This window comes from Schistocerca piceifrons, chromosome 10 (assembly GCF_021461385.2).
Source record: "Schistocerca piceifrons isolate TAMUIC-IGC-003096 chromosome 10, iqSchPice1.1, whole genome shotgun sequence".
Lineage (NCBI taxonomy): Eukaryota > Metazoa > Arthropoda > Insecta > Orthoptera > Acrididae > Schistocerca > Schistocerca piceifrons.
The window spans coordinates 17256235-17280883 of record NC_060147.1 but is presented as its reverse complement, the minus strand read 5'-3'; the positions used below and the strand labels follow the sequence as shown (position 1 = coordinate 17280883).

Here is a 24649-nt window from a genome sequence, read left to right as displayed (position 1 = left end):
ACCGCCACTTCCCAGCAAATTAGGGACACTGTTGCTCCTGGGGTATCGGCGAGGACCATTCGCAACCGTCTCCATGAAGCTGGGCTACGGTCCCGCACACCGTTAGGCCGTCTTCCGCTCACGCCCCAACATCGTGCAGCCCGCCTCCAGTGGTGTCGCGACAGGCGTGAATGGAGGGACGAATGGAGACGTGTCGTCTTCAGCGATGAGAGTCGCTTCTGCCTTGGTGCCAATGATGGTCGTATGCGTGTTTGGCGCCGTGCAGGCGAGCGCCACAATCAGGACTGCATACGACCGAGGCACACAGGGCCAACACCCGGCATCATGGTGTGGGGAGCGATCTCCTACACTGGCCGTACACCACTGGTGATCGTCGAGGGGACACTGAATAGTGCACGGTACATCCAAACCGTCATCGAACCCATCGTTCTACCATTCCTAGACCGGCAAGGGAACTTGCTGTTCCAACAGGACAATGCACGTCCGCATGTATCCCGTGCCACCCAACGTGCTCTAGAAGGTGTAAGTCAACTACCCTGGCCAGCAAGATCTCCGGATCTGTCCCCCATTGAGCATGTTTGGGACTGGATGAAGCGTCGTCTCACGCGGTCTGCACGTCCAGCACGAACGCTGGTCCAACTGAGGCGCCAGGTGGAAATGGCATGGCAAGCCGTTCCACAGGACTACATCCAGCATCTCTACGATCGTCTCCATGGGAGAATAGAAGCCTGCATTGCTGCGAAAGGTGGATATACCCTGTACTAGTGCCGACATTGTGCATGCTCTGTTGCCTGTGTCTATGTGCCTGTGGTTCTGTCAGTGTGATCATGTGATGTATCTGACCCCAGGAATGTGTCAATAAAGTTTCCCCTTCCTGGGACAATGAATTCACGGTGTTCTTATTTCAATTTCCAGGAGTGTATTTAGCGACAATGTTTATAAAAACACTACAGACAACAGAGTGCTGCAGCGATGGTAGCTCTCCATGCGGTAACATGTCACATTGCAGCGAACAGAAGACAAGCGATTTCTTTGATCAAATCTACAGCGAGGCCCTAGATTTGATCAAATATTGGACGACATTTGACAAAGTTCCTATTACACCATCAAATATCTTTGACAAATAAATTTGAGAAAGAAATTTGATAGTGTAATACTGGCCTGAGAGAGAGAGAGAGAGAGAGAGAGAGAGAGAGAGAGAGAGAGAAGCATTTGGCAAGGCTCTCGCGGAAGGCGCCAGACCCAGCTGCTGACATATGGCCTCCAGGTGTTTCCAGCTTTCTCCAGCCGCTCCGCTTGTCTGGCTGGTCACAGTAGCAGGTACGCGCCCTTAGCCCCTATCTCTACCAGTCGCGGCTCTGCTGACTGCGAACCAGTCCCGGCCAGATCAGAGAAACAGTAGACCGGCATGTGGGACACGAGACATACTACTCGACCACAGTATTTCCACAATGAGATTTTCACTCTGCAGCGGAGACTGCGCTGACATGAAACTTCCTGCCAGATTAAAACTGTGTGCCGGACCGTGACTCGAACTCGGGACCTTTGCCTTTCGCGGGCAAGGTAGGAGACGAGGTACTGGCGGAATTAAAGCTGTGAGGATGGGGCGTGAGTCGTGCTTGGGTAGCTCAATTAGTAGAGCACTTGCCCGCAAAAGTTCCCGAGTTCGAGTCTCGGCCCGGCACATAGTTTTAATCTGCCAGGATGTTTCGAGCATTATCTTGCTGAACTGTGAGCCCAGGACGGCTTGCCACGAAGGGCAACAAAATGGGATGTACAATACCGTCGACGACCCGCTGTGCTGATGAGAACCAAAGGGATGTCCTGCTATGAAATGGAATGGCAGGCCAGATCATCACTCATGGTTATCGAGCCGTAGGGCGGGCGACAGTTAAATTGGTATCTCACTGCTCTCTGGGGTGTCTCCATACATGCCTTCGTTGGTCATTGGGTCTCAGTTCGAAGTGGAACTCATCACTGAAGACATATTCCAGTCAATGAAATAACAAGCCAGACGCGTGTCTTGAGACACCGTGGACAACGATGGGATACCAAACCTGGACCGAGCGATGTGGCGCAGTGGTTAGCACACTGGACTCGCATTCGGGAGGACGACGGTTCAATCCCGCGTCCGCCCACCCTGATTTAGGTTTTCCGTGATTTCCCTAAATCGCTCCAGGCAAATGCCAGGATGGTTCCTTTGAAAGGGCACGGCCGACTTCCTTCCCCGTCCTTCCCCAATCCGATGAGACCGATGACCTCGCTGTCTGGTCTCCCCCCCCCCCCAAACAATCGCCCGCATCTCGTGGTCGTGCGGTAGCGTTCTCGCTTCCCACGCCCGGGTTCCCGGGTTCGATTCCCGGCGGGGTCAGGGATTTTCTCTGCCTCGTGATGGCTGGGCGTTGTGTGATGTCCTTAGGTTAGTTAGGTTTAAGTAGTTCTAAGTTCTAGGGGACTGATGACCATAGATGTTAAGTCCCATAGTGCTCAGAGCCATTTTTTGAACCCAAACAATCCAATCCAAATCCTCACCCAGCCAGGAAGAAACCAAACCTGGCTGAGGCCTACCATATGGCCCGACAACGTATATGAGATCTTTGCTTAGTAGGAAATGTGTGACATCTTTGCTTTCCGAATGGTCTTTGCATTGTAAACAAAAACATACAATTTAAAGCGCTAACTTTATTTTATTTATTTATTTATTTATTTACGTCTCAAGTTCCGTAGGACCAAATTGATGAGCAAATCTCCAAGGTCATGGAACGTGTCAGTACATTAACTTACAACATAAAACTAATAACAGATAAAAATAAATGTTCATGAACCTGAAAGAAAATCAGTCCATAAGTTTAACCAAACGCTATCAGCAATACAATGAGAATCAGCTTAATTTTTCAAGGAACTCCTCGACAGAATAGAAGGAGTGACCCATGAGGAAACTCTTCAGTTTCGATTTGAAAGCGCGTGGATTACTGCTAAGATTTTTGAATTCGAGAGGCAGCTTATTGAAAATGGATGTAGCAGTATACTGCACACCTTTTTGCACAAGAGTTAAGGAAGTCCGATCCAAATGCAGGTTTGATTTCTGCCGAGTATTGACCGAGTGAAAGCTGCTAATTGTTGGAAATAAACTAATATTGGTAACAAGAAACGACAATAAGGAATATACATATTGAGAGGCCAATGTCAAAATACACAGACTCGTGAACAGAGATCGACAAAAGGTTCGTGAACTCACACCACCCGTTTCTGAGCCAAAAATATCCTTCTAGAATGGGAAGAGTAACCCCAAAACATAATACCATACGACACAAGTGAATGAAAATAAGCAAAGTAGACTAATTTACGTGTCGAAGTATCACTCACTTTCGATACCGTTCGAATAGTGAAAATGGCAGTATTAAGCCTTTGAACAAGATCCTGAACGTGGGCTTTCCACGACAGCTTACTATCTATCTGAACACCTAGCAATATGAACTGTTCAGTTTCACTAATCATATGCCCGTTCTGTGAGATTAAAACGTCAGATTTTGTTGAATTGTATGTTAGAAACTGTAAAAGCTGAGCCTTACTATGATTTAACGTTAGTTTATTTTCTACAAGCCATGAACTGAGGTCATGTACTACTTGAAACCGAGTCAATGTTGCACACAACATCCTTTACTACCAAGCTAGTGTCATCAGCAAACAGAAATATTTTACAGTTACCCATAATACTACAGGGCATATACGAATATTTAGAAATATTTGAGTACCACAATGATTTGTTCAGAATATTTGTGCCGTTTGCATAGCAATAGTCTGTACACTGTCATGAAAGAGCATAAGGACCAAAGCAAGACGAAACAGCGTCCTGTGGAACATATACTATCATGTTCAAAAGTATGTAAGAGATTGATAGGCGCCGCGGGGTTATTAGCCGAGCGGTCTGAGGCGCTGCAGTCATGGACTGTGCGGCCGGTCCTGGCGGAGGTTCGAGTCCTCCCTCGGGCATGGTGTGTGTGTTTGTCCTTAGGGTAATTTAGGTTAAGTAGTGTGTAAGCTTAGGGACTGATGACCTTAGCAGTTAATTCTCATAAGATTTCACACACATCTGAACATTTGCGGCCCGTGTAGTTTCACTGGTTCCGTAATGGAGAGAGTCATAAAGCCATTGTCTCCCCTCCTGAGGCAAGTTGGAACAAAACTGTTCCAACTGGTTCCTAGCATCCTGAATTGGGTCAGCAAAGTAGGCGACTGGCGCTCATACTCTGAGGGCATGCCTTAAGCGTAGCAATACCACCGTATTTACTATAACACGTATCACAATGGATGAGGGAGGGTGCGTTATGTCCACCACAAAAAACTTAAAAACATTTAATTAATTATTAATAAATTTTGTTAACATCATCGATTTAAATAGGTATCGATGTATAACCACACTAAGTCATCAAAAGTATCCGGACACCCCCAAAAACATACGTTTTTCATATTAGGTACATTGTGCATTGGATACAAGATGACTTGGACAGGATTTGTGATTGGTGTAAAGAATGGCAGCTAACTCTAAATACAGATAAATGTGAATTAATTCAGATGAATAGGAAAAGGAATCCCGTAATGTTTGAATACTCCATTAGTAGTCTAGCGCTTGACACAGTCACGTCCATTAAATATTTGGGCGTAACACTGCAGAGTGATATGAAGTGGGACAAGCATGTAATGGCAGTTGTGGGGAAGGCGGATAGTCGTCTTCGGTTCATTGGTAGAATTTTGAGAACATGTGGTTCATGTGTAAAGGGGACCTCTTATAAAACACTAATGCGACCTATTCTTGAGTACTGCTCGAGCGTTTGGGATCCCTATCACGTCAGATTGAGGGAAGACATAGAAGCAATTCAGAGGCGGGCTGCTGGATTTCTCACTGGTAGGTTTGATAATCACGCGAGTGTTACGGAAATGCTTCAGGAACTCGAGTGGGAGTCTGTGGAGGAAAGGAGGCGTTCTTTTCGTGAATCGCTACTGAGGAAATTTAGAGAACCAGCATTTGAGGGTGACTGCAGTACAATTTTACTGCCGCCAACTTATATTTCGCGGAAAGACGACAAAGATAAGATAAGAGAGATTAGGGCTCGTACAGAGGCATATAGGCAGTCATTTTTCCCTCGTTCTGTTTGGGAGTGGAACAGGGAGAGAAGATGCTAGTTGTGGTACGAGGTACCCTCCGCAACGCACCGTATGTTGGATTGCGGAGTATGTATGTAGATGTTGGTGTAGATGCTGCCACCTACTGCCAGTTACTCCTATCAGCGACCTCAGTAGTCATCAGGCATCGTGAGAGAGCATAACGGGGCACTCCGCAGAACTGATCGACTTCGAACGTGGTCAGGTGATTGGGTGTCACTTGTGTCATATGTCTGTACGCGAGATTTCCACACTCCTAAACATCCTTAGGTCCACTGTTTCCGATGTAATAGTGAAGTGGAAACGTGAAGGTACACGTACAGCACAAAAGCGTACAGGCCGATCCCGTCTGTTGACTGACAGAGACCGCTGATAGTTGAAGAGGGTCGTAATGTGTACCAGGCAGACATCTATCCAGACCACCACACAGGATTTCCAAACTGCTTCAGGATCCACTGCAAGTACTATGACAGTTAGGCGGGAGGTGAGAAAACTTGGATTTCATGGTCGAGCGGCTGCTCATAAGCCACACATCACGCCGGTAAATGCCAAACGATGCCTCCCTTGGTGTAAGGAGCGCAAACATTGGACGATTGAACAGTGGAAAAACGTTGTGTGGGGTGACGAATCCGGTACGCAATGTGGGGATCCGATGGCAGAGTGTGGGTATGGCGAATGCCCGGTGAACGTCATCTGCCGGCGTTTGTAGTGCCAACAGCAAAATCCGGAGGCGGTGGTGTTATGGTGTGGTCGTGTTTTTCACGGAGGGGGCTTGTGCTCCTTGCTGTTCTGTGTGGCACTATCACAGCACAGGCCTAAATGGTTCAAATGGCTCTGAGCACCATGGGACTTAACTTCTGAGGTCAGCAGTACCCTAGAACCTTAGAACTAATTAAACCTAACTAACCTAAGGACATCACACACAACCATGTCCGAGGCAGGATTCGAACCTGCGATCGTAGCGGTCGCGCGGTTCCAGACTGAAGCACCTAGAAGCGCTCAGCACAGGCCTACATTGGTGCTTTAACCATCTTCTTGCTTCCCACTCCTGAAGAGCAATTCGGAGATGGCGATTGCATCTTTCAACACGATCGAACACTTGTTCATAATGCACGGCCTGTGGTGGTTACACGACAATAACATCCCTGTAATGGATTGGCCTGCACAGAGTCCTGACCTGAATCCCCTAGAACACCTTTGGGATGTTTTGGAACGCAGACTTCGTGCCAGGCCTCACAGACTGACATCGATACCTCTCCTCTATGCAGAACTCCGTGAAGAATGGGCTGCCATTCCCCAAGAAACCTTCCAGGACCTGATTGAAAGTATGCCTTCGGGAGTGGAAGCTGTCATCAAGGCTAAGGGTGGGCCAACACCATATTGAATTCCTGCGTTACCGATGGAGGACGCAGCCAGGTGTCCGGATAGTTTTGATCACATAGTGTAGGTTCCAGAAAATAACAATTTCAGCACATTTTCCGTTACGTGTTCAGAGAGAGGCCCGGTACCTTATAAACAGTATAACAAAAAGTAAAAAAAATACAGATTTATTTAACTGTCGTAAAGTTTAATTGGCAACATACGGTTTAAAGTTATATAGGCGTGTAATAAGTGTCCATAACTTGAAAATATGAGTATGACATTTGTTGCGAATAGTCACATTCGCAACTAAGACTTAACGTTTTAGGTTATGTTTTAGTGAAAAATTCGAAACAATTACAGAATTGGTTGAAATGGTTGTGAGCACTGTGGGACTCAACTGCTGAGGTCATCAGTCGGCTAGAACTTAGAACTACTTAAACCTAACTAACCTAAGGACATCACACACATCCATGCCCGAGGTAGGATTCGAACCTGCGACCGTAGCGGTTGCGCTGCTCCAGACTGTAGCGCCTGGAACCGCTCGGCCACTCTGGCTGGCCAATTACAGAATCGCTATAAGGAATAATTCAAAACAAGTATTTTTTCAGACTTTTAAGTTGTAAATTATACGACTAGATCACAATATTTTCAGACAGTGGGCACAAAGTACCTCTTTCCTCCCCCCACCCTTCATATTGCGAGGGTTAAATGATGCATCGGTTGTTACGGAATGTATTCAAGGGTTTTGTTTCACATCATTTTTGTTTTTGTTGTTGTTACAATGAAACAAACACCCTTAGCTGCTTACAGGCGTTGACCTACGTCAACGGGGACAGATGAAAATGTGTGCCCCGACCGGGACACGAACCCGGGATCTCCTGCTTACATGGCAGACGCTCTATCCATCTCAGCCACCGAAGACACAGAGGATAGCGCGACTGCAGGGATTTATCTCTGGCACGCCTCCCGCGAAACCCACATTCTCAACGTATTGCCCCGCACTACATTCGTAGAGCCCCCGCCCATTATACTCAACACTCGCGGCCCTTTGCCGATTCCCGTAAGAGTTCGGGCACTGTTTGTGCATTCTCACAGAAGAAGAAGATGGTCAAGTGGCCGGTGACCCTTAACTATATATTTACTAAGATGGTATGTCCGAAAGAACAGACACCATCGGTGTCCAAGCAGCTCGTTAGAATGAAATTACAATGAAATAAACACCCTTAGCTGCTTAGAGGCGTTGACATACCTCGACGGCGACAGCTAAGGGTGTTTATTTCATTGTAATTTCATTCTAACGAGCTGCTTCGACACCGATGGTATCTGTTCTTTCGGACATACCATCTTAGTAAATATGTTGTTGTTGTTGTGAAGTGCCAGCCATGATGGCCGAGCGTGTTTAGGGGCTTCAGTCTGGAACCGCGCGACTGCTACGGTCGCAAGTTCGAATCCTGCCTCGGGCATGGATGTGTGTGACGTCCTTAGGTTAGTTAGGTTTAAGTAGTTCTAAGTTCTAGGGGACTAATGACCTCAGGTGTTAAGTCCCATAGTGCTCAGAGCCATTTGAATTTTTTTGTTGTGAAGTGTTTGCATTACTCGGTGTGCCTTGCGTACTCTTCGTGGATGCGTTTTTAGTCACGAACGTGTCAAGCGGGACCTCAGGGAAGTGTTTCTGATATGGGACGGTGTTGGCCGTTTCGTCAGCCGCGCCGTCTGAGAATCGCTTTCGCGGACGTGCATCATGCAGCTATCTATCCGCCTGCCGCTTCTGGGTGCGAGTTTTGAGAAGCGCAGTTTCCGCCAGGCGGTTGCGGAGCCAGCAGCAACAGGTGGGTGTGCGGGGTCGGGGGAAGCACGATCAGCCGCTGTCCACGTGATCGCCGAGCAAGCGACCTCGTCTTGCGGCTCGCGGGGGCGTGGTGGTGGGGGCGGAGCTCCGGTGGTGGGGGGTCCTCTCAGCTGCAGCGGGGGCCAGCGCGGGTGACCCGCTGAGAAACGCCGCGTAATAACTCCTCACCTGTATGTACGCAAAACCGGCGAGGGCATGGCGCTCTCACATTGACACTGAAGACTACGTTGATGGTATTAGGACAGCAACCAGCCACAAATTTACTTTGAGTTCCTTTATTCAAAGGAAACCGTTACCGGTTTCGAATCGTTGTGATTCATCATCAGACGGTTTACACGCTTTCTTTCTGACATTTGGCGCGTTTTTATAGATTAATTGTCCTAAAATATAAATGAAACATAATTATAAACACGCCACACACAGATGGTTGCGTTACAGATTTTCGTTGCATGTGACTTACGTGAAACGTCGGTTTCGAGTGTTTGTTTTCATAACGTTCGTCCAATCGATGTAAATGCATTCCCACTGCATCCTCGTTGTTGCACAGCTAATAGTTCTCACTGTACACTTTAGATTTGTCGCTGAGATCATTTCAACCACGCACCACATGTTTTGATACATGCAACCGTTCAAGACCTTTATGTTGCCAATCAATGATGAAATTCTTATGGATTACCATGCGCCATGACACCAGACCACAATTATTCGCGATTGGTTTGAATCTGCACAGTTTCGAGAGAATGGTCTCGGCACCCAAAATGCCCAACATGAACAGTTATGGGATATAATCGAGAGGTGAGTTTGTGCACAAAATCCTGCATCGCAACTCTTTCGCAATTGTGGACGGCTATAGGGGCAGAATGGGAAAACTGGTAGAAGCCGACCTCGGGGAAGATCAGTTTGGATTCCGTAGAAATGTTGGAACACGTGAGGAAATACTGACCCTACGAATTATCTTAGAAAATAGATAAAGGAAAGGTAAACCTACGTTTCTAGCAATTGTAGACTTGGAGAAAGCTTTCTACAATCATGACTGAAATACTCTCTTTCACATTCTGAAGGTGGCAGGGGTAAGATACAGGGAGCGAAAGTCTATTTACAATTTGTACAGGAACCAAATGCCAGTTATAGGAGTCGACGGCTGGGAAGGGAGTGAGACAGGGTTGCAGCCTCTCCCCGATGTTATTCAATCTGTATATTGAGCAAGCAGTAAAGGAAACAAAAGAAAGGTTCGGAGTAGGTATTAAAATCCATGGAGAAGAAATAAAAACTTTGAGGTTCGCCGATGACATTGTAATTCTGTCAGAGACAGCAAAGGACTTGGAGGAGCAGTTGAACGGAATGGACAGTGTCTCGAAAGGAGGGTATGAGATGAACATCAACAAAAGCAAAACGAGGATAATGGAATGAAGTGAAATTAAGTCGGGTGATGCTGAGGGCTTAAAGTAGTAAAGGAGTTTTGCTATTTGGAGAGCAAAATAACTGATGATGGTCGAAGTAGAGAATGTAAACTGGCAACGGCAAGGAAAGCGTTTCTGAAGAAGAGAAATTTGTTAGCATCGAGTATAGATTTAAGTGTCAGGAAGTCGTTTCTGAAAGTGTTCGTATGGAATGTAGCCATGTATGGAAGTGAAACATGGATGATAAATAGTTTGGACAAGAAGAGAATAGAAGCTTTCGAAATGCGGTGCTACAGAAGAATGCTGAAGATTAGATGGGTAGATCACATAACTAATGAGGAAGTATTGGATAGGATTGGGGAGAAGAAGAGTTTGTGGCACAACTTGACTAGAAGAAGGGATCGGTTGGTAGGACATGTTCTGAGGCATCAAGGGATCACCAATTTAGTGTTGGACGGCAGCGTGGAGGGTAAAAATCGTAGAGGGAGACCAAGAGATGAATACACTAAGCAGATTCGGAAGGATGTAGGCTGCAGTAGGTACTGGTAGATGAAGAAGCTTTCACAGGATAGAGTAGCATGGAGAGCTGCATCAAACCAGTCGCAGGACTGAAGACCACAACAGCAACATAGGGGCAACATGGCCCAATATATCTGTAGGGAGTTTCAACGACTTGTTCAGTCCAAGCCGTGTGGAGCAGCTTCACGACCCCGTGCAAAAGGAGGTCCGACACGATATTAGAAGGTAACCAGAAGCTGTCTTATAGACGTACACTTGAAGATGTGATCTGATATCACGAAACCGGTCGTGCTCTTGTAAGTTCAAGTTCATATACTACTACTACTACCACCACTACTACTACTTGATCAGGCCCAGTGGACCGCACGCATCTACAAGTTTCCTCCTCCACTGTATTCTGTCCATTGGTGCTATCCGTCTTGCGTTCACAGCTTTTGACACTTGGTTTAAATCTTCATGGAGTCCATCCCTCCAACGCTTCCGGGGTCCCTGGCGGTCTCTTTCCTGTAGGTGTGAAATCCAGGAGCTTCCGAGGCCATCTGTGATCCTCCACCCGGGCCACATGGCCGGCCCACTGCATTCGTTCAACAATTCCTGCTATGTTGGGATGCTGGTATAGTTCCTCGAGCTCATGGTTGTATCTGATCCCCCATTGCCCTGTATCTGGATCCAGAACCGGACCGAACATCTTCCGAAGCACTTTTATCTCAAAAACAGGGAGCTTATGGAACTCCTGTTTCCGGATACTCCATGTCTCACAGCCATATGGAACAACAGGCTGGATCAGGGTTTTGTACAGTCGAATCTTGAACTGTCTGGAGAGATATTTGGATCGAAGCAGTTCGGTCAAGTTCATATACAGTTCAAAACTATTTCTGGAACGTAGATAGTGATACTTCGTTGGATTAGAATTAATCTCGTGATTAATGCACGTCAAAGGCGATTTGGTTACTGATGGAACATCGTTTGGGGGAGTGGGAAGAGGTGGGGCTAGAGGCAGCAGGAGGTGACGAGCTGGCATCGAGCAGTAGGAGCGTCACTGACCCGACCTTGCGGGAAGGTCTCCTTCCGGAGGACCGCCGCGCCACAGAAGGAAGGAAGGAAGGAAGCCTTGCGTGAGGTCAGCAAGCGAACTGGGTCACTGCCGCTTCGGGGGCGGACCTTGGCAGGAAGTAGTGGTCGTGACAGCCTTCAGGCTCCACAGCCCGTTCACCGTGGCTACGGAACGACCGTAATCTGTAGCTAAAACATTGTCGGGTCATTAAACCTGCAGAATCATGGCGATTAAATAAGAAATAACGAAATTTTAGCCGTCCGGTATGGCCAAGCGGTTCTAGGCGCTTGAGTCTGGAACCGCGCGACCGCTACTGTCGCAGGTTCGAATCCTTGCATAAAAAGTTCTCGGTTTACTTGCCGCGTCAAATTTGGATAACATCCCGAGCTTTCGATGACTACCTCCGTCATCTTCGTCAGGGGTAAAACTGACTGTCGTGGAGCTCTGAGGCTTCCGCTTTTATAAGCAGTGGACGGCTTCTCATTGGCTGGATGACGTCACGGTGAAAACGTCCACAGATTTTGTTTGCGCGCTTTATCCAGACTTCTTACATTCCTCGCAGCTCTCCCCCTGTTGCGATGGATGGCGCTGCAAGCAACTCTGGATAAAGCGCGCAAACAAAATCTGTGGACGTTTTCACCGTGACGTCATCCAGCCAATGAGAAGCCGTCCACTGCTTATAAAAGCGGAAGCTTCAGAGCTCCACGACAGTCAGTTTTACCCCTGACGAAGATGACGGAGGTAGTCATTGAAAGCTTGGGATGTTATCCAAATTTGACGCGATAAGTAAACCGAGAACTTTTTATGCAAGGACTCCGTCGTGAAAGACTTCGTAACCATATTAGGTTCGAATCGTGCCTCGGGCACGGATGTGTGTGATGTCCTTAGGTTAGTTAGGTTTAAGTAGTTCTAAGTTCTAGGGGATTAGGGACCTCAGAAGTTAAGTCCCATAGTGCTCAGAGCCATTTGAACCATTTGAACGCTCTAGCAAGTGGGTATGGCCAATACTAAATTGTAACAGGAGTGCTCGAGGAACATAAATGTGATTTCTTGAAAGAAAGACAACACAGTTCTCCTGAAACCCTACTGTGTAAATTTATAGAAGCTGTGTTGCAAAAAGACTGTGCGACGATCTTACACCTTGCCTAGTTATGATGAGTAATCGTGATTAATGCGCTTATACGTACGTGAAGACATTCAGTTTTCCGTCGTTTGATATGTGAGTGAAAAACGAGAAAAAAATCAATGTACTGCTACGAGGTACCCTCAGTCAGCACGTATGTTGTAGATGTACAGTACAACGTCAGTTGTCACCTTCGCGCCGCACAAGGACATTACAATCTTCATGAGCCATTGTCATTGAATATGTATGATTCCCAGTGAACCAGGCGCGTAGTTGACCATTCGGAAGTGAGATAACATGTTGGTGTTTACCGTACGACACTCGCTCATTCACACAAGCCACACCCTCTTCGTTAAACCAACGAAAAACAACGTAGATAAGGTTGAAATGCAGTACACAAATTTAGCACTGCCGTACAGAGGGACGATAATTTTGTAACAACGATGCGGCCTTCTGCGCGTGAGAAGTAAACAGCCACACCTCCACGGGAAAATGGTAAACATGTCGATATGAGCAACGGCGGGTTCAATGCGAGACGGCCGGCACGTATCTCCGTGGTTTATTTCTGGCCGCGGCAGATAAACCGGCTCATATATCGGCCTCCTGTTGCGCTGGCAGGCGATAACAGACAGCTGCACACAAATGCTTCCTGATGCATCTCGGCCCTCCGCAGCTGGACATCATCATGTAAACACCCGACACTGAAATATGTTATCCGCAGCATGTTTTCTGCTTCATCTCAAATGCAGTGGTATATTTTATTTTCTGCTATGCTATTTCTAAAAATGCCTCGTCACTAGCAAGTCTGTGATCGAAGCGATGCCGTCACTCCGTGTGGTAAAATCGTTGTCGCTTAATGTTCATAGAATTCTCATCTAAGTACACGTGATATTCTGCAAGTCACATGCAGTTATGTGTCGGGGGGTACTTCAGGTAGCACTAACTAATCCCTTCTTCCCCGTTCCACATGAGAATGGCGCGTGGGAAGAATGGTTGTCCGGTAAGCCTCTGTATTAGCTCTAATTTCCCGAATTTTCTCGTTATGGCCATTATGCGATGTGTATGCGGGAGGAACTAATACACTACTGGCCATTAAAATTGCTACACCACGAAGATGACGTGCTACAGCCGAGAAATTTAACCGACAGGATGCTGTGATATGCAAATGATTAGCTTTTCAGAGCATTCACACAAGGTTGGCACCGGTGGCGACACCTACAACGTGCTGACATGAGGAAAGTTTCCAACCGATTTCTCGTACACAAACAGCAGTTGACCGGCGTTGCCTGGTGAAACGTTGTTGTGACGCCTCGTGTAAGGAGGAGAAATGCGTACCATCACGTTTCCGACTTTGATAAAGGACGGATTGTAGCCTATCACGATTGCGGTTTATCGTATCGCGACATTGCTGCTCGCGTTGGACGAGATCCAATGACTGTTAGCAGAATATGGAATCGGTGGGTTCAGGAGGGTAATACGGAACGCCGTGCTGGATCCCAACGGCCTCGTATCACTAGCAGTCGAGATGACAGGCATCTTATCCGCATGGCTGTAACTGATCGTGCAGCCACGTCTCGATCCCTGAGTCAACAGATGGGGACGTTTGCGAGACAACAACCACCTGCACGAACAGTTCGACGACGTTTGCAGCAGCACGGACTATCAGCTCGGAGACCGTGGCTGCGGTTACCCTTCACGCTGCATCACAGACACGAGCGCCTGCAATGGTGTACTCAACGACGAACCTGGGTGCACGAATGGCAAAACGTCATTTTTTCGGATGAATCCAGGTTCTTTTTACAGCATCATGATGGTCGCATTCGTCTTTGGCGACATCGCAGTGAACGCACGTTGGAAATGTGTATTCGTCATCGCCATACTGGCGTATCACCCGGCGTGATGGTATGGGGTGCCATTGGTTACACGTCTCGGTCACCGCTTGTTCGCATTGGCGGCACTTTGAACAGTGGACGTTACATTTCAGATGTGTTACGACCCGTGGCTCTACCCTTCATTCGATCCCTGCGAAACCCTACATTTCAGCAGGATAATGCACGACCGCACGCTGCAGGTCCTATACGGGCCTTTCTGGATACAGAAAATGTTCGACTGCTGCCCTGGCCAGCACATTCGCCAGATCTCTCACCAATTGAAAACGTCTGGTCAATGGTGGTCGAGCAACTGGTTCGTCACAATAAGCCAGTGACTACTCTTGATGAACTGTGGTATCGTGTTGAAGCTGAATCTCGTGGAGGAACAGAGCGAGCTGAGTTTCGTTAAGATCCCTGCTTGCGGAATCCATATTGATTATTACAGAGGAGATTTTCGTTATCCAAAAACGTGATAGTTCTTGAGCATAGAACAGTACCACGATTGTACAACAAACAGGAAACACGTCTAACAAAACCGATGTAAAAAGTGTTTTGCTAAATAATTCAGAACGGTGAGAAAATTTTGATGGCAGGAAGAAATAACGGAGTCTTACATGGTTCAGTTTTGTCTTCACTCCTATCCGATATACAAGTGAATGACCTTCCAAGTATGGTTGTAGCTTCTGCATACGTAACAAGCGTTAATGCGCTTAAGTAGAAAGCACTAGAAGGAATTGCTAACAAAGTTTTTTCAAATAATAGAGAAGTGTTTCCCAACAAACAGATGCCACTTCAGAAAAAAACGTATACTGTGTACTGTACAGTTAGAAAACACTAACAATTGCGGGATTGCAGTCAGCGAATGAGACAGAATATTCCACATTACTTTTTAATATGAATATTGATGAGAATTTCAACTGATTTTGTAAAACAAGTAATTATAACAAGTTCTGCTCTTTGTATAATTGCTAATACTGGAAGCAAACCAACCAACATAGCTCCACTCATTTGTGTCTTATATTTTTCTAGGGTAAGTTATCGCTTAGAAAGTGCGTTCTGAGTACACAAAAGCAACTGGCGAGAGTAGTGGGCGGTGTTCACCCACATTCACTTTGTAGGCACTTCTCCAAGGATTTAGGCAAATTAACTGTAGCTTCACCAGCCGGCGAATGCGGGCTGGTTCCCATTATTCCGCCTCCGTTACACTATGTCGGCTATTGCTGCTCAAACACTGTCTCCACGTACGCGTACACCATAATTACTCTACCACGTAAACATTGGGGTTACACTCGTCTGGTATGAGGCGTTCCTGGGGAGAAGGGAGGGGGGGGGGGGGGGAGCGAGGCGTCCACTGGAGCCCGAACCGTACAATAACACTGCGTTTGGTGTGGGGCGGCGGTGGGGTGGGTAGACTGCTGTGGCCTGTTGTGGGGTTCTCAACTGCCGAGGGCTACGGCGCGACGAAGCCTCTCTGTTGCTTCTATGTCCCCCGTTTAATACACACAATACACATGTCTGAGCGTAGACATCGTTTCAAAGATGGACAAGCAAGCTACACTAATGACCATTAAAATTGCTACACCAAGAAGAAATGCACATGATAAACGGGTATTCATTTGACAAATATATTATACTAGAACTGACATGTGATTACATTTTCACGAAATTTGGGTGCATAGATCCTGAGAAATCAGTACCCAGAACAACCACCTCTGGCCGTAATAACAGCCTTGATACGCCTGGGCATTGGATGGCGTGTACAGGTACAGCTGCCCATGCAGCTTCAACACGATGCCACAGTTCATCAAGAGTAGTGACTGGCGTATTGTGACGAGCCAGTTGCTCGGCCATCATTGACCAGAGGTTTTCAGTTGGTGAGAGATCTGGAGAATGTGCTGGCCAGGGCAGCAGTCGAACATTTTCTGTTTCCAGAAAGGCCCGTACAGGACCTGCAACATGCGATCGCGCATTATCCTGCTGAAATGTAGGGTTTCGCATGGATCGAATGTAGGGTAGAGCCACGGGTCATAACACATCTGAAATGTAACGTCCACTGTTCAAAGTGCCGTCAATGCGAATAAGAGGTGACAGAGACGTGTAACCAATGGCACCCCATACCATCACGCCGGGTGATACGCCAGTATGGCATGACGAATACACGCTTTCATTGTGCGTTCACCGCGATGTCGCCAAACACGGATGCGACCATCGTGACGCTGTAAACAGAACCTGGATTCATCCGAAAAAATGAAGTTTTGCCATTCGTGCACCCAGGTTCGTCGTTGAATACACCATCGCAGGCGTTCCTGTCTGTGATGCAGCGACAAGGGTAACCGCAGCCACGGTCTCCGAGCTGATAGTCCGTGCTGCTGCAAACGTCATCGAAATGTTCGTGCAGATGGTTGTTGTCTTGCAAACGTCCCCATCTGTTGACTCAGGGATCGAGACGTGGCTGCACGATCCGTTACAGCCATGCGGATAAGATGCCTGTCATCTCGACTGCTAGTGATACGAGGCCGTTGGGATCCAGCACGGCGTTCCGTATTGCCCTCCTGAACGCACCGGTTCCATAATCTGCTAACAGTCATTGGATCTCGACCAACGAGATCTGCAGTGTCGCTATACGATAAACCGCAATCGCGATAGGCTACAATCCGACCTTTACCAAGGTCGGATACGTGATGTTACGCATTTCTCCTCCTTACACGAGGCATCACAACAACGTTTCACCAGGCAACGCTAGTCACCTACTGTTTATGTATGCGAAATCGATTGGAAACTTTCCCCACCTGAGCACGTTGTAGGTGTCGCCACCAGCGCCAACCTTGCGTGAATGCTCTGAAAAGCTAACCATTTGCATATCACAGCATCTTCTTCGTGTCGGTTAAATTTCGCGTCTGTAGCACGTCATCTTCGTGGTGTAGCAATTTTAATGACCAGTAGTGCATTAAGCAGGTACGTAGCGGTATGTCTAGAGTTAAGCAATCATTGTTTCGTCAGTCCATATGTGAATGGAACGAGAAGAAGCCGTCATAGGTGGTACAATTGGAAGCTCCTGCTAATTAAATAGTAAACTAGCTGCAGACTCGGTAGGAAATTCCGATATGGCTCACGTCCAAGAAACTATTAGCGGCAGATTCATCGTTGCAATCGTATCCTACCGCACGTCAACGCGACGCAAGGAAGTGAGCAGCGGAAGAGATGACACTCACTTCTTCGCGGAAATCACTCTCGCGCCACGAGCAGACTGCGTGGAGAGCTGCAACATGAATTTCCTTGTGACTAGCGAAGCGGTGACTGTGGGCAGGCGCGTAGCTCATCTTTTCCACAGACTTGTCACACAAACAGCAGACTCAGATTTGGCGCGAGAAAACAAAAATGTTTCACTAGAGTCACTACAGGACGGAAGCGTTCAGACAAGCTTCATCGGCAGCCCAGTTGGTAAACAACCCAGTACCTCGCATCAGACAGATTAATCACCTGCCATTTCACTATTGCAATACGTCATCTCATTTATCTAGTACCCCAGCCAAAGGAAAATATTAGCAGGCTACTTCCCTGTTGCCGTCGTACGCCCCCACTCTCTGCTCACACTTCAGTGTCCCATAGCATTTAAGAAGCAGCTGACCATTTCTCTAAGACATTAACGTATCTCGCCAGTTTTTGCCTGTCAAACAGCACACCAAACGCATCCACACTCTCCAATCTGCGCTTCTCTCTGTTTTCGTTTCTAAACATTTCCCCCTCACCCACCACTTGTTTTCAGTCACGTTCCTGATTCTCTCAATCTACCACCCTCTCTCTCACGTTTACTGCTGCCAGTGCGTCTCAGTTTATATGAAGCTGCCTACGACTGAACTTTCTTCTTCTGCTTTAAATCATCCATTCTTTTCTCTGCTATAACTACTACTATTTGCCGGCCGAAGTGGCCGTGCGGTTAAAGGCGCTGCAGTCTGGAGCCGCAAGACCGCTACGGTCGCAGGTTCGAATCCTGCCTCGGGCATGGATGTTTGTGATGTCCTTAGGTTAGTTAGGTTTAACTAGTTCTAAGTTCTAGGGGACTAATGACCTCAGCAGTTGAGTCCCATAGTGCTCAGAACCATTTGAACCATTTGAACTACTACTATTTACGCTGTTTACGTTTTTGTTGTGGTCTTCAGTCTAAAGACTGGTTTGATGCAGCTCTCCATGCTACTCTATCCTGTGCAAGCCAATTCATCTCCATCTGAATCTGCTTAGTGTATTCACCTCTTGGTCTCCCTCTACGATTCCCCCGCCCCCTTCCCCCCATGATTCCCTCCACTACTAAATTGGCGATCCCTTGATGCCTCAGAATGTGTCCTACCAATCGATCTCTCCTTCTAGCCAGGTTTACCACAAATTTCTCTCCTCAATTCTGTTCAATAGCTCCTCATTAGTTACATGATCTACCCATCTAACCTTCAGCATGCTTCTGGAGCATCACATTTCAAATGCTTCTATTCTCTTCATCTCTAAACTATTTATCGTCCATGTCTCACTTCCATAAATGGCTAAACTTCCTACTTATATTTCAGAAAGGACTTCCTGACACTTAAATCTAGCCGGCCGTTGTGGCCGAGCGGTTCTAGTCGCTTCAGTTAGGAGCCGCGCTGCTGATACGGTCGCAGGTTCGAATCTTGCCTCGGGCATGGCTGTTTGTGATGTCCTTAGGTTAGTTAGGTTTAAGTAGTTCTAAGTTCTAGGGGACTGATGACCTCAGATAAGTCCCATAGTGCTCAGAGCCACTTAAATCTACACTCGATGGTAACAAATTTCTCTTCTTCAGAAACGCTTTCCTTGCCATTACCTCCGATCCGTAGAACGCCAGGGCCGGCCGCTTTGGTCGAGTGGTTCTAGGTGCTTCAGTCCGGAACCGCGCTGCTGCTACGATCGCAGGTTCGAATCCTTCCTCGGGCATGCATGTGTGTGATGTCCTCACAAGTTGAGGTGCTTAGAGCCATTTGAACCATTTTGAGAACGCCACTTTTGTTTCTCCTGAGTAGTTCCCAACCGGAGATCCGAATGGGGGACTATTTTGTACTCAGCATACTTCATTTTATTTGCACTTTAGTTCAAAATTGTTACGGTCTTCGTGATCCCTTGTTGACAAATTGTCTGTTGGTTTCTGTCTATGGTTTTTCGGCCGACGTTTCTTTTATGATGTTTTTGACGTTTCGCCATCGCACATGGCTGGCATTGTCACAGCTTCACCCGATACGCTTCTCGAAGTCTCCCGCCAGCAACAGAAGGTGAAGCTTTGACAACGCCAGCCACTCGTCTTAGCGAATTGTCAGAAAAATCATCAAAGAAGCGTCGAAGAAAACATTGCAGTTACTTCTGAGTATTGGATTTCGTATGAAACAAACTTTTCAAATAAACAGGATGTTTCGCTGCTATAGGTACAAACGAAAGGAACGAGTAGAGGATAATCATCCCAGTAAACATAGGTCCAGAAACCAATGGTTTCCCCGACACCGCGTACCACGAGAGGGTACATGAACACCTCGTAACGGAGTCCCCGTGGATTTGAAACACAGATACGCGTTCTGGGGAAAGACATTACGAGAAGTGACCCACATGGCAACCGTTCAAAGTCAGGTTTCAGCGCGTCTTCTCATCGACGCTAGTCCGCGTTCGAAAAATTCGAGGCGTGTTCCTTGATTGACAACCACTCACAATGCTTTCCTGGAGCTCATCGACACTATCAACAATGCTGGAATATACCAAAGCTTTTAAAAACACCCAAAGAGAGAAAATCCACCGGGTTCAATTCAGGGGGCCTTGGAAGCCGTGGTATTGACAGCCGCTACCGATACACTTGCTCAAAATTCGTGCTACGTGTTCCCAAACAGTCAGATGACGGTGCACCATGACCCATGTACCACATACGCGTCCTTTAACCGCAACGAAGGTAATACAAAACCTAGCCTTAGACGTTAACAGTGTTGTTAACACTGGCACGGCAGCTCTTGAGCATCTTATCAGAGAAAGCATTGCTTTGCGGACCTGTGTTTATTAGGATTATTTCCTTCTTTCACTGTCTAGTCGCCAGTTTCGTTTGTACCTATAATAGCCAAACACCTTGTGTATCTCCTAATGAGCATAAAAACAATGTGCTGACTGACTGACTGATCATCGCCCAGCCCAAAGCAGTAAAGATAGCAGCACGGCTGGTGAACGTGTGGCCACGGAGAGTGTCTTTCATTGTTGGAAAAAGCCAAAAGTCACTAGGAGCCAGGTCAGGTGAGTAGGGAGCATGAGGAATCACTTCAAAGTTGTTATCACGAAGAAACTGTTGCGTGACGTTAGCTCGATGTGCGGGTGCGTTGTCTCGGTGAAACAGCACACGCGCAGCCCTTCCCGGACGTTTTTGTTGCAGTGCAGGAAGGAATTTGTTCCTCAAAACATTTTCGTAGGATGCACCTGTTACCGTAGTGCCCTTTGGAACGCAATGGGTAAGGATTACGCCCTCGCTGTCCCAGAACATGGACACCATCATTTTTTCAGCACTGGCGGTTACCCGAAATTTTTTTGGTGGCGGTGGAATCTGTGTGCTTCCATTGAGCTCACTGGCACTTTGTTTCTGGATTGAAAAATGGCATCCACGTCTCATCCATTGTCACTATGGGACTCAACTTCTGAGATCCTTAGTCCCCTAGAACTTAGAACTACTTAAACCTAACTAACCTAAGGACATCACACACATCCATGCCCGAGGCAGGATTCGAACCTGCGACCGTAGCGGTCTTGCGGTTCCAGACTGCAGCGCCTAGAACCGCACGGCCACTTCGGCCGGCAGTAAAGATAAAAGCTTGAATTTTGGATAGGGTATGGATCTTATACTGCAAGCAACGTTTAAGAAAGGTCCGAAATTCCATTCCTAAGGATATGGAATAGGGGATGAAAGGTTTTTTGAAAGTATGTCGCTATTAAAGGAATTTTGAAACTAGAACTACGAAAACAGGTATCTGGTTTCTCAGTCAGAAAGTAAGAAATACGTTTCAGCATTTTTTGAATTTCAATTACTGTGCGGGTAAAATAGTGGGTGAGATTACTCGTATGTCGGAAATTAAATAATTACTGAAGAACTAACGGGGTGCAATAGAGGTGAAATTTTTTTTTAAAATACTTCTGTACGTTAAAAAATTTTAAAGTTAAATTTACGGAAATTGGTATTTCACTTTTCGGTTAGATATAAAGAAATATTTGCTACGCGATGCAAGTTGCTATGGAAATATCGCCACGCCAAAGGGCTGATTGACAAAAACTTTGACTCAAGATACGAGAATCGCTTTTTGGGTATAAGTACATTCGGAGAAGACCATGATTATACGGCCTTAATTAGCGTGAAAAGCTTAGAAGGTGTTGCAGTTTGTGAACAAAATCAAAATTCGATTAAACAAAAACGAAGAAATCTCTGAAGGCCATACAGTCTACGCGAGCGAAGCAGCGGACGCTGAGCATGTGTGAGGTATGAAGAATGCCTGGTTAGGTGTATGACAAGGATTTTGACACTGTTCTTTCCAGAATAAATAAAATAAATGGTACGTATTTTTAATGTTCTATGTACGTGTTTACGGTTTCGGACTTACCCAACAGGTCTGTACGATGTCCTCGGTGTTGACGTAGAGTGAAGTAGCAGCGATCTGAAACACAAGAAATAACGTTAAGTTGAAAAATAGGCAGTGCAGTTGGGTTCGTGTGTACATACAAAGAAGGTTCGCTGTGTGTTAACATTAACGCAGTCTGCTGTCAACACACACATCATTGCAACTTAAGTGTTGTCTTTCTGCTATCTTCGTGTAACAGGTTAATCTTTGATCAAAATACTGTATATGAACCCTAGAGAAAGAGGTAATGAGACTAATTTTTCCGTTCCTTACGAAAAGGATGAATCACGTGAGACATAGACACCCCTTTTAATTCCTGAACTGTTACACATTTCAAAACCCAGTTTTCGGCAAATGTTAAAGGTTCGAGGGGAACGTGTATTTTTGTTTGGTTAATGTTTTTAGCGCTGGTATAAACGTGTATATTGAAGCAAATACGTTTTCCAAAATGGAACGGCATTAAACAGTAAAAGACCTTGGAATAATCTTGGATGAACACCTAAACTGGGAAGAACAAACAGTCACAGCTTGCCGGAAATCGCTCTCCTCCCTACATGCAATTCAAAAATTTAGAAAAATATTTCCAACCCATGTTAAACAAAAATTAGTCCAAACACTAGTCTTGCCTGACCTTTACTACTGTGATGTAGTTCAACACGGCACAAATAGTGAAAATTCGAGATGCCTCGAGCTAGTGATGAATGCTTGCTTTAGATACGTATGCAATATACGGTTGTATGATCATATCAGTCCTTCATCCTCCCAGCTACGGTGGATACGCCCACATAAGGCACGCGATCTCCACACGATGCGCTTACTTCATCGATTTCTTAGCCACTAGTGCCCCCAATACTTATCTTCTCACATTAAACACCTATCATCATTCCACAACCGCAATACCAGATCGGATACGTCTAGCATCTTGGCTGTACCTTTACATAACACAAAATCTTTCTCCGTGTCATTCTACATCTCATCCATACGACTATGGAACGCGCTCCCCTGTGATCTGCGTCTTATCCCGAACCACTCAACATTCAAGAGGGAACTCAAGACTTACATATTAGGGACGGTATAGCCACCATTGTTGTGCCCCTCTCATCTTTTTCTTTCTCCTCTCCATCATAGCTTCGAATTTTACCATTCTATTTCTCTTCCTCTAACCTGTCTACCTCTTCTACATCTCTTTCACCCCATTCTATCGTCTTATGTCTCTGCTTCATGAGAATAACTGACAAGCTGCAAGATAATAACGAGAAAATTCCCAACTAGCAATAGGACTGACATTCATAAAAGAAAAATATGTTTACTTTCATATACATAGTCATTACTATTATTATTATTATTATTATTATTATTCTTGATTGTTATAATTATTTTTTGATTGTTATAATTATCATTGTACTACTTTTATAATCTCTATTTTTTTCTTTAACATAAATACTGTATAACATCTTATATGTCCTTAATGTTCTGTAGAAACTGAAATTTGTTGAATCTGAGTATGCCTGGTTAGGTGTAAGAGAGGGCCTCAAAGGCCCTAATCTTGCCAGGTAAAATAAATGCATAAATAAATAAATAAATAAATAAATAAACAGGTGTTGAGGAGACAGTTAGTGATAAAGGGTTTATTAATGTTGACGTTGAAAGCTGTCGTAAAAAAAAAAAACGAGAAATGTTCTAGAATTTGAGAGCACGGTGACTGGGATCAGCCTTTGCGGTGAAAACACTGCGAAGCAGAGCTCTCGTGCTACGCTGCGTCAGAATGTCAACACATTCGCCAGTCTACTTGTCTGCGCTGCATGCACATTCGCTGCGTGCAGACGTGTACACCAATGAGGAGAAATGGATTGCAACTATTATATGGTAAATGTTAAAGAAAAGCAGTAAAAGCAGTACAGGCCTATCTATCCGGATCGGCAATGTCCGTCGCGCCAGGCAATTGCACGAATTATTAAGACGCTAGTACGGGTAGCCTGTTTGGACGTCAAAAAAAGGACAAGAAAGGAGACTGCAACTGACAGAGAACACGAGGGAGCCGTTCTGGCTACGACGCTAATGAATCCGCACAGTAGTGCAAGACACATTTCCAAGGAACGTGGAATCAGCATCCTCCATTGACAGATCTCCCATCCCTGTCATCTGTCACTACGTCAGACACTCGACGAGCGTGATTTCGAACGTCGTACACAGTTTTATCGGTTTGCCCTTAAGCAACTGAGAGACGACCCTACGTTCTTCAAACGTGTGCTCCTTACCGATGAGGCGAAGTTTACTAACCACGCTAATGGAAATTTCCATAAAGTGCACCACTGTGCAGCCGAAAATCCACACTGGCTTCTTCAGGCGCAACGTCAAAGGCCGTGGAGTGTGAACACATGGTGCGGTATCATACGAAATTACATTGTGGTACTTTACTTCATGTCAGGCATTTGTACGCACAATTTCCGACGAAAATTCTGCCGGTTCTTCTAGAAGAGTTAACCTTGGATGTTTGACAGGGTATGTGGCTGCAACGTGACAATGGCCAGCTTACTCGTCCCGTGTTGCTATGCAAATACTGAATCAGAACTTTCCTGGACGTTGGATAGGACGGAGTTCTGTTGTCAAATAGCCTGCGAGGTCCCCCTGTTCGACTCACCTTGATTTCTTTCTTTGGGGAGCAATCAAAGATGCA

At 46.2% G+C, this 24649-nt stretch overlaps 1 protein-coding gene across 1 annotated transcript in view; it reads right to left on the bottom strand.

Moving 5' to 3' along the window:
* LOC124718636 (peroxidase-like) overlaps positions 1-24649 on the bottom strand; it is a 329029-nt gene that overhangs the window by 181412 nt on the left and 122968 nt on the right. The window contains exon 3 of the mRNA XM_047244260.1: positions 21955-22008. The gene's annotated coding sequence lies outside the window, so the exon portion shown is untranslated. The remainder of the gene's footprint in view (positions 1-21954; positions 22009-24649) is intronic.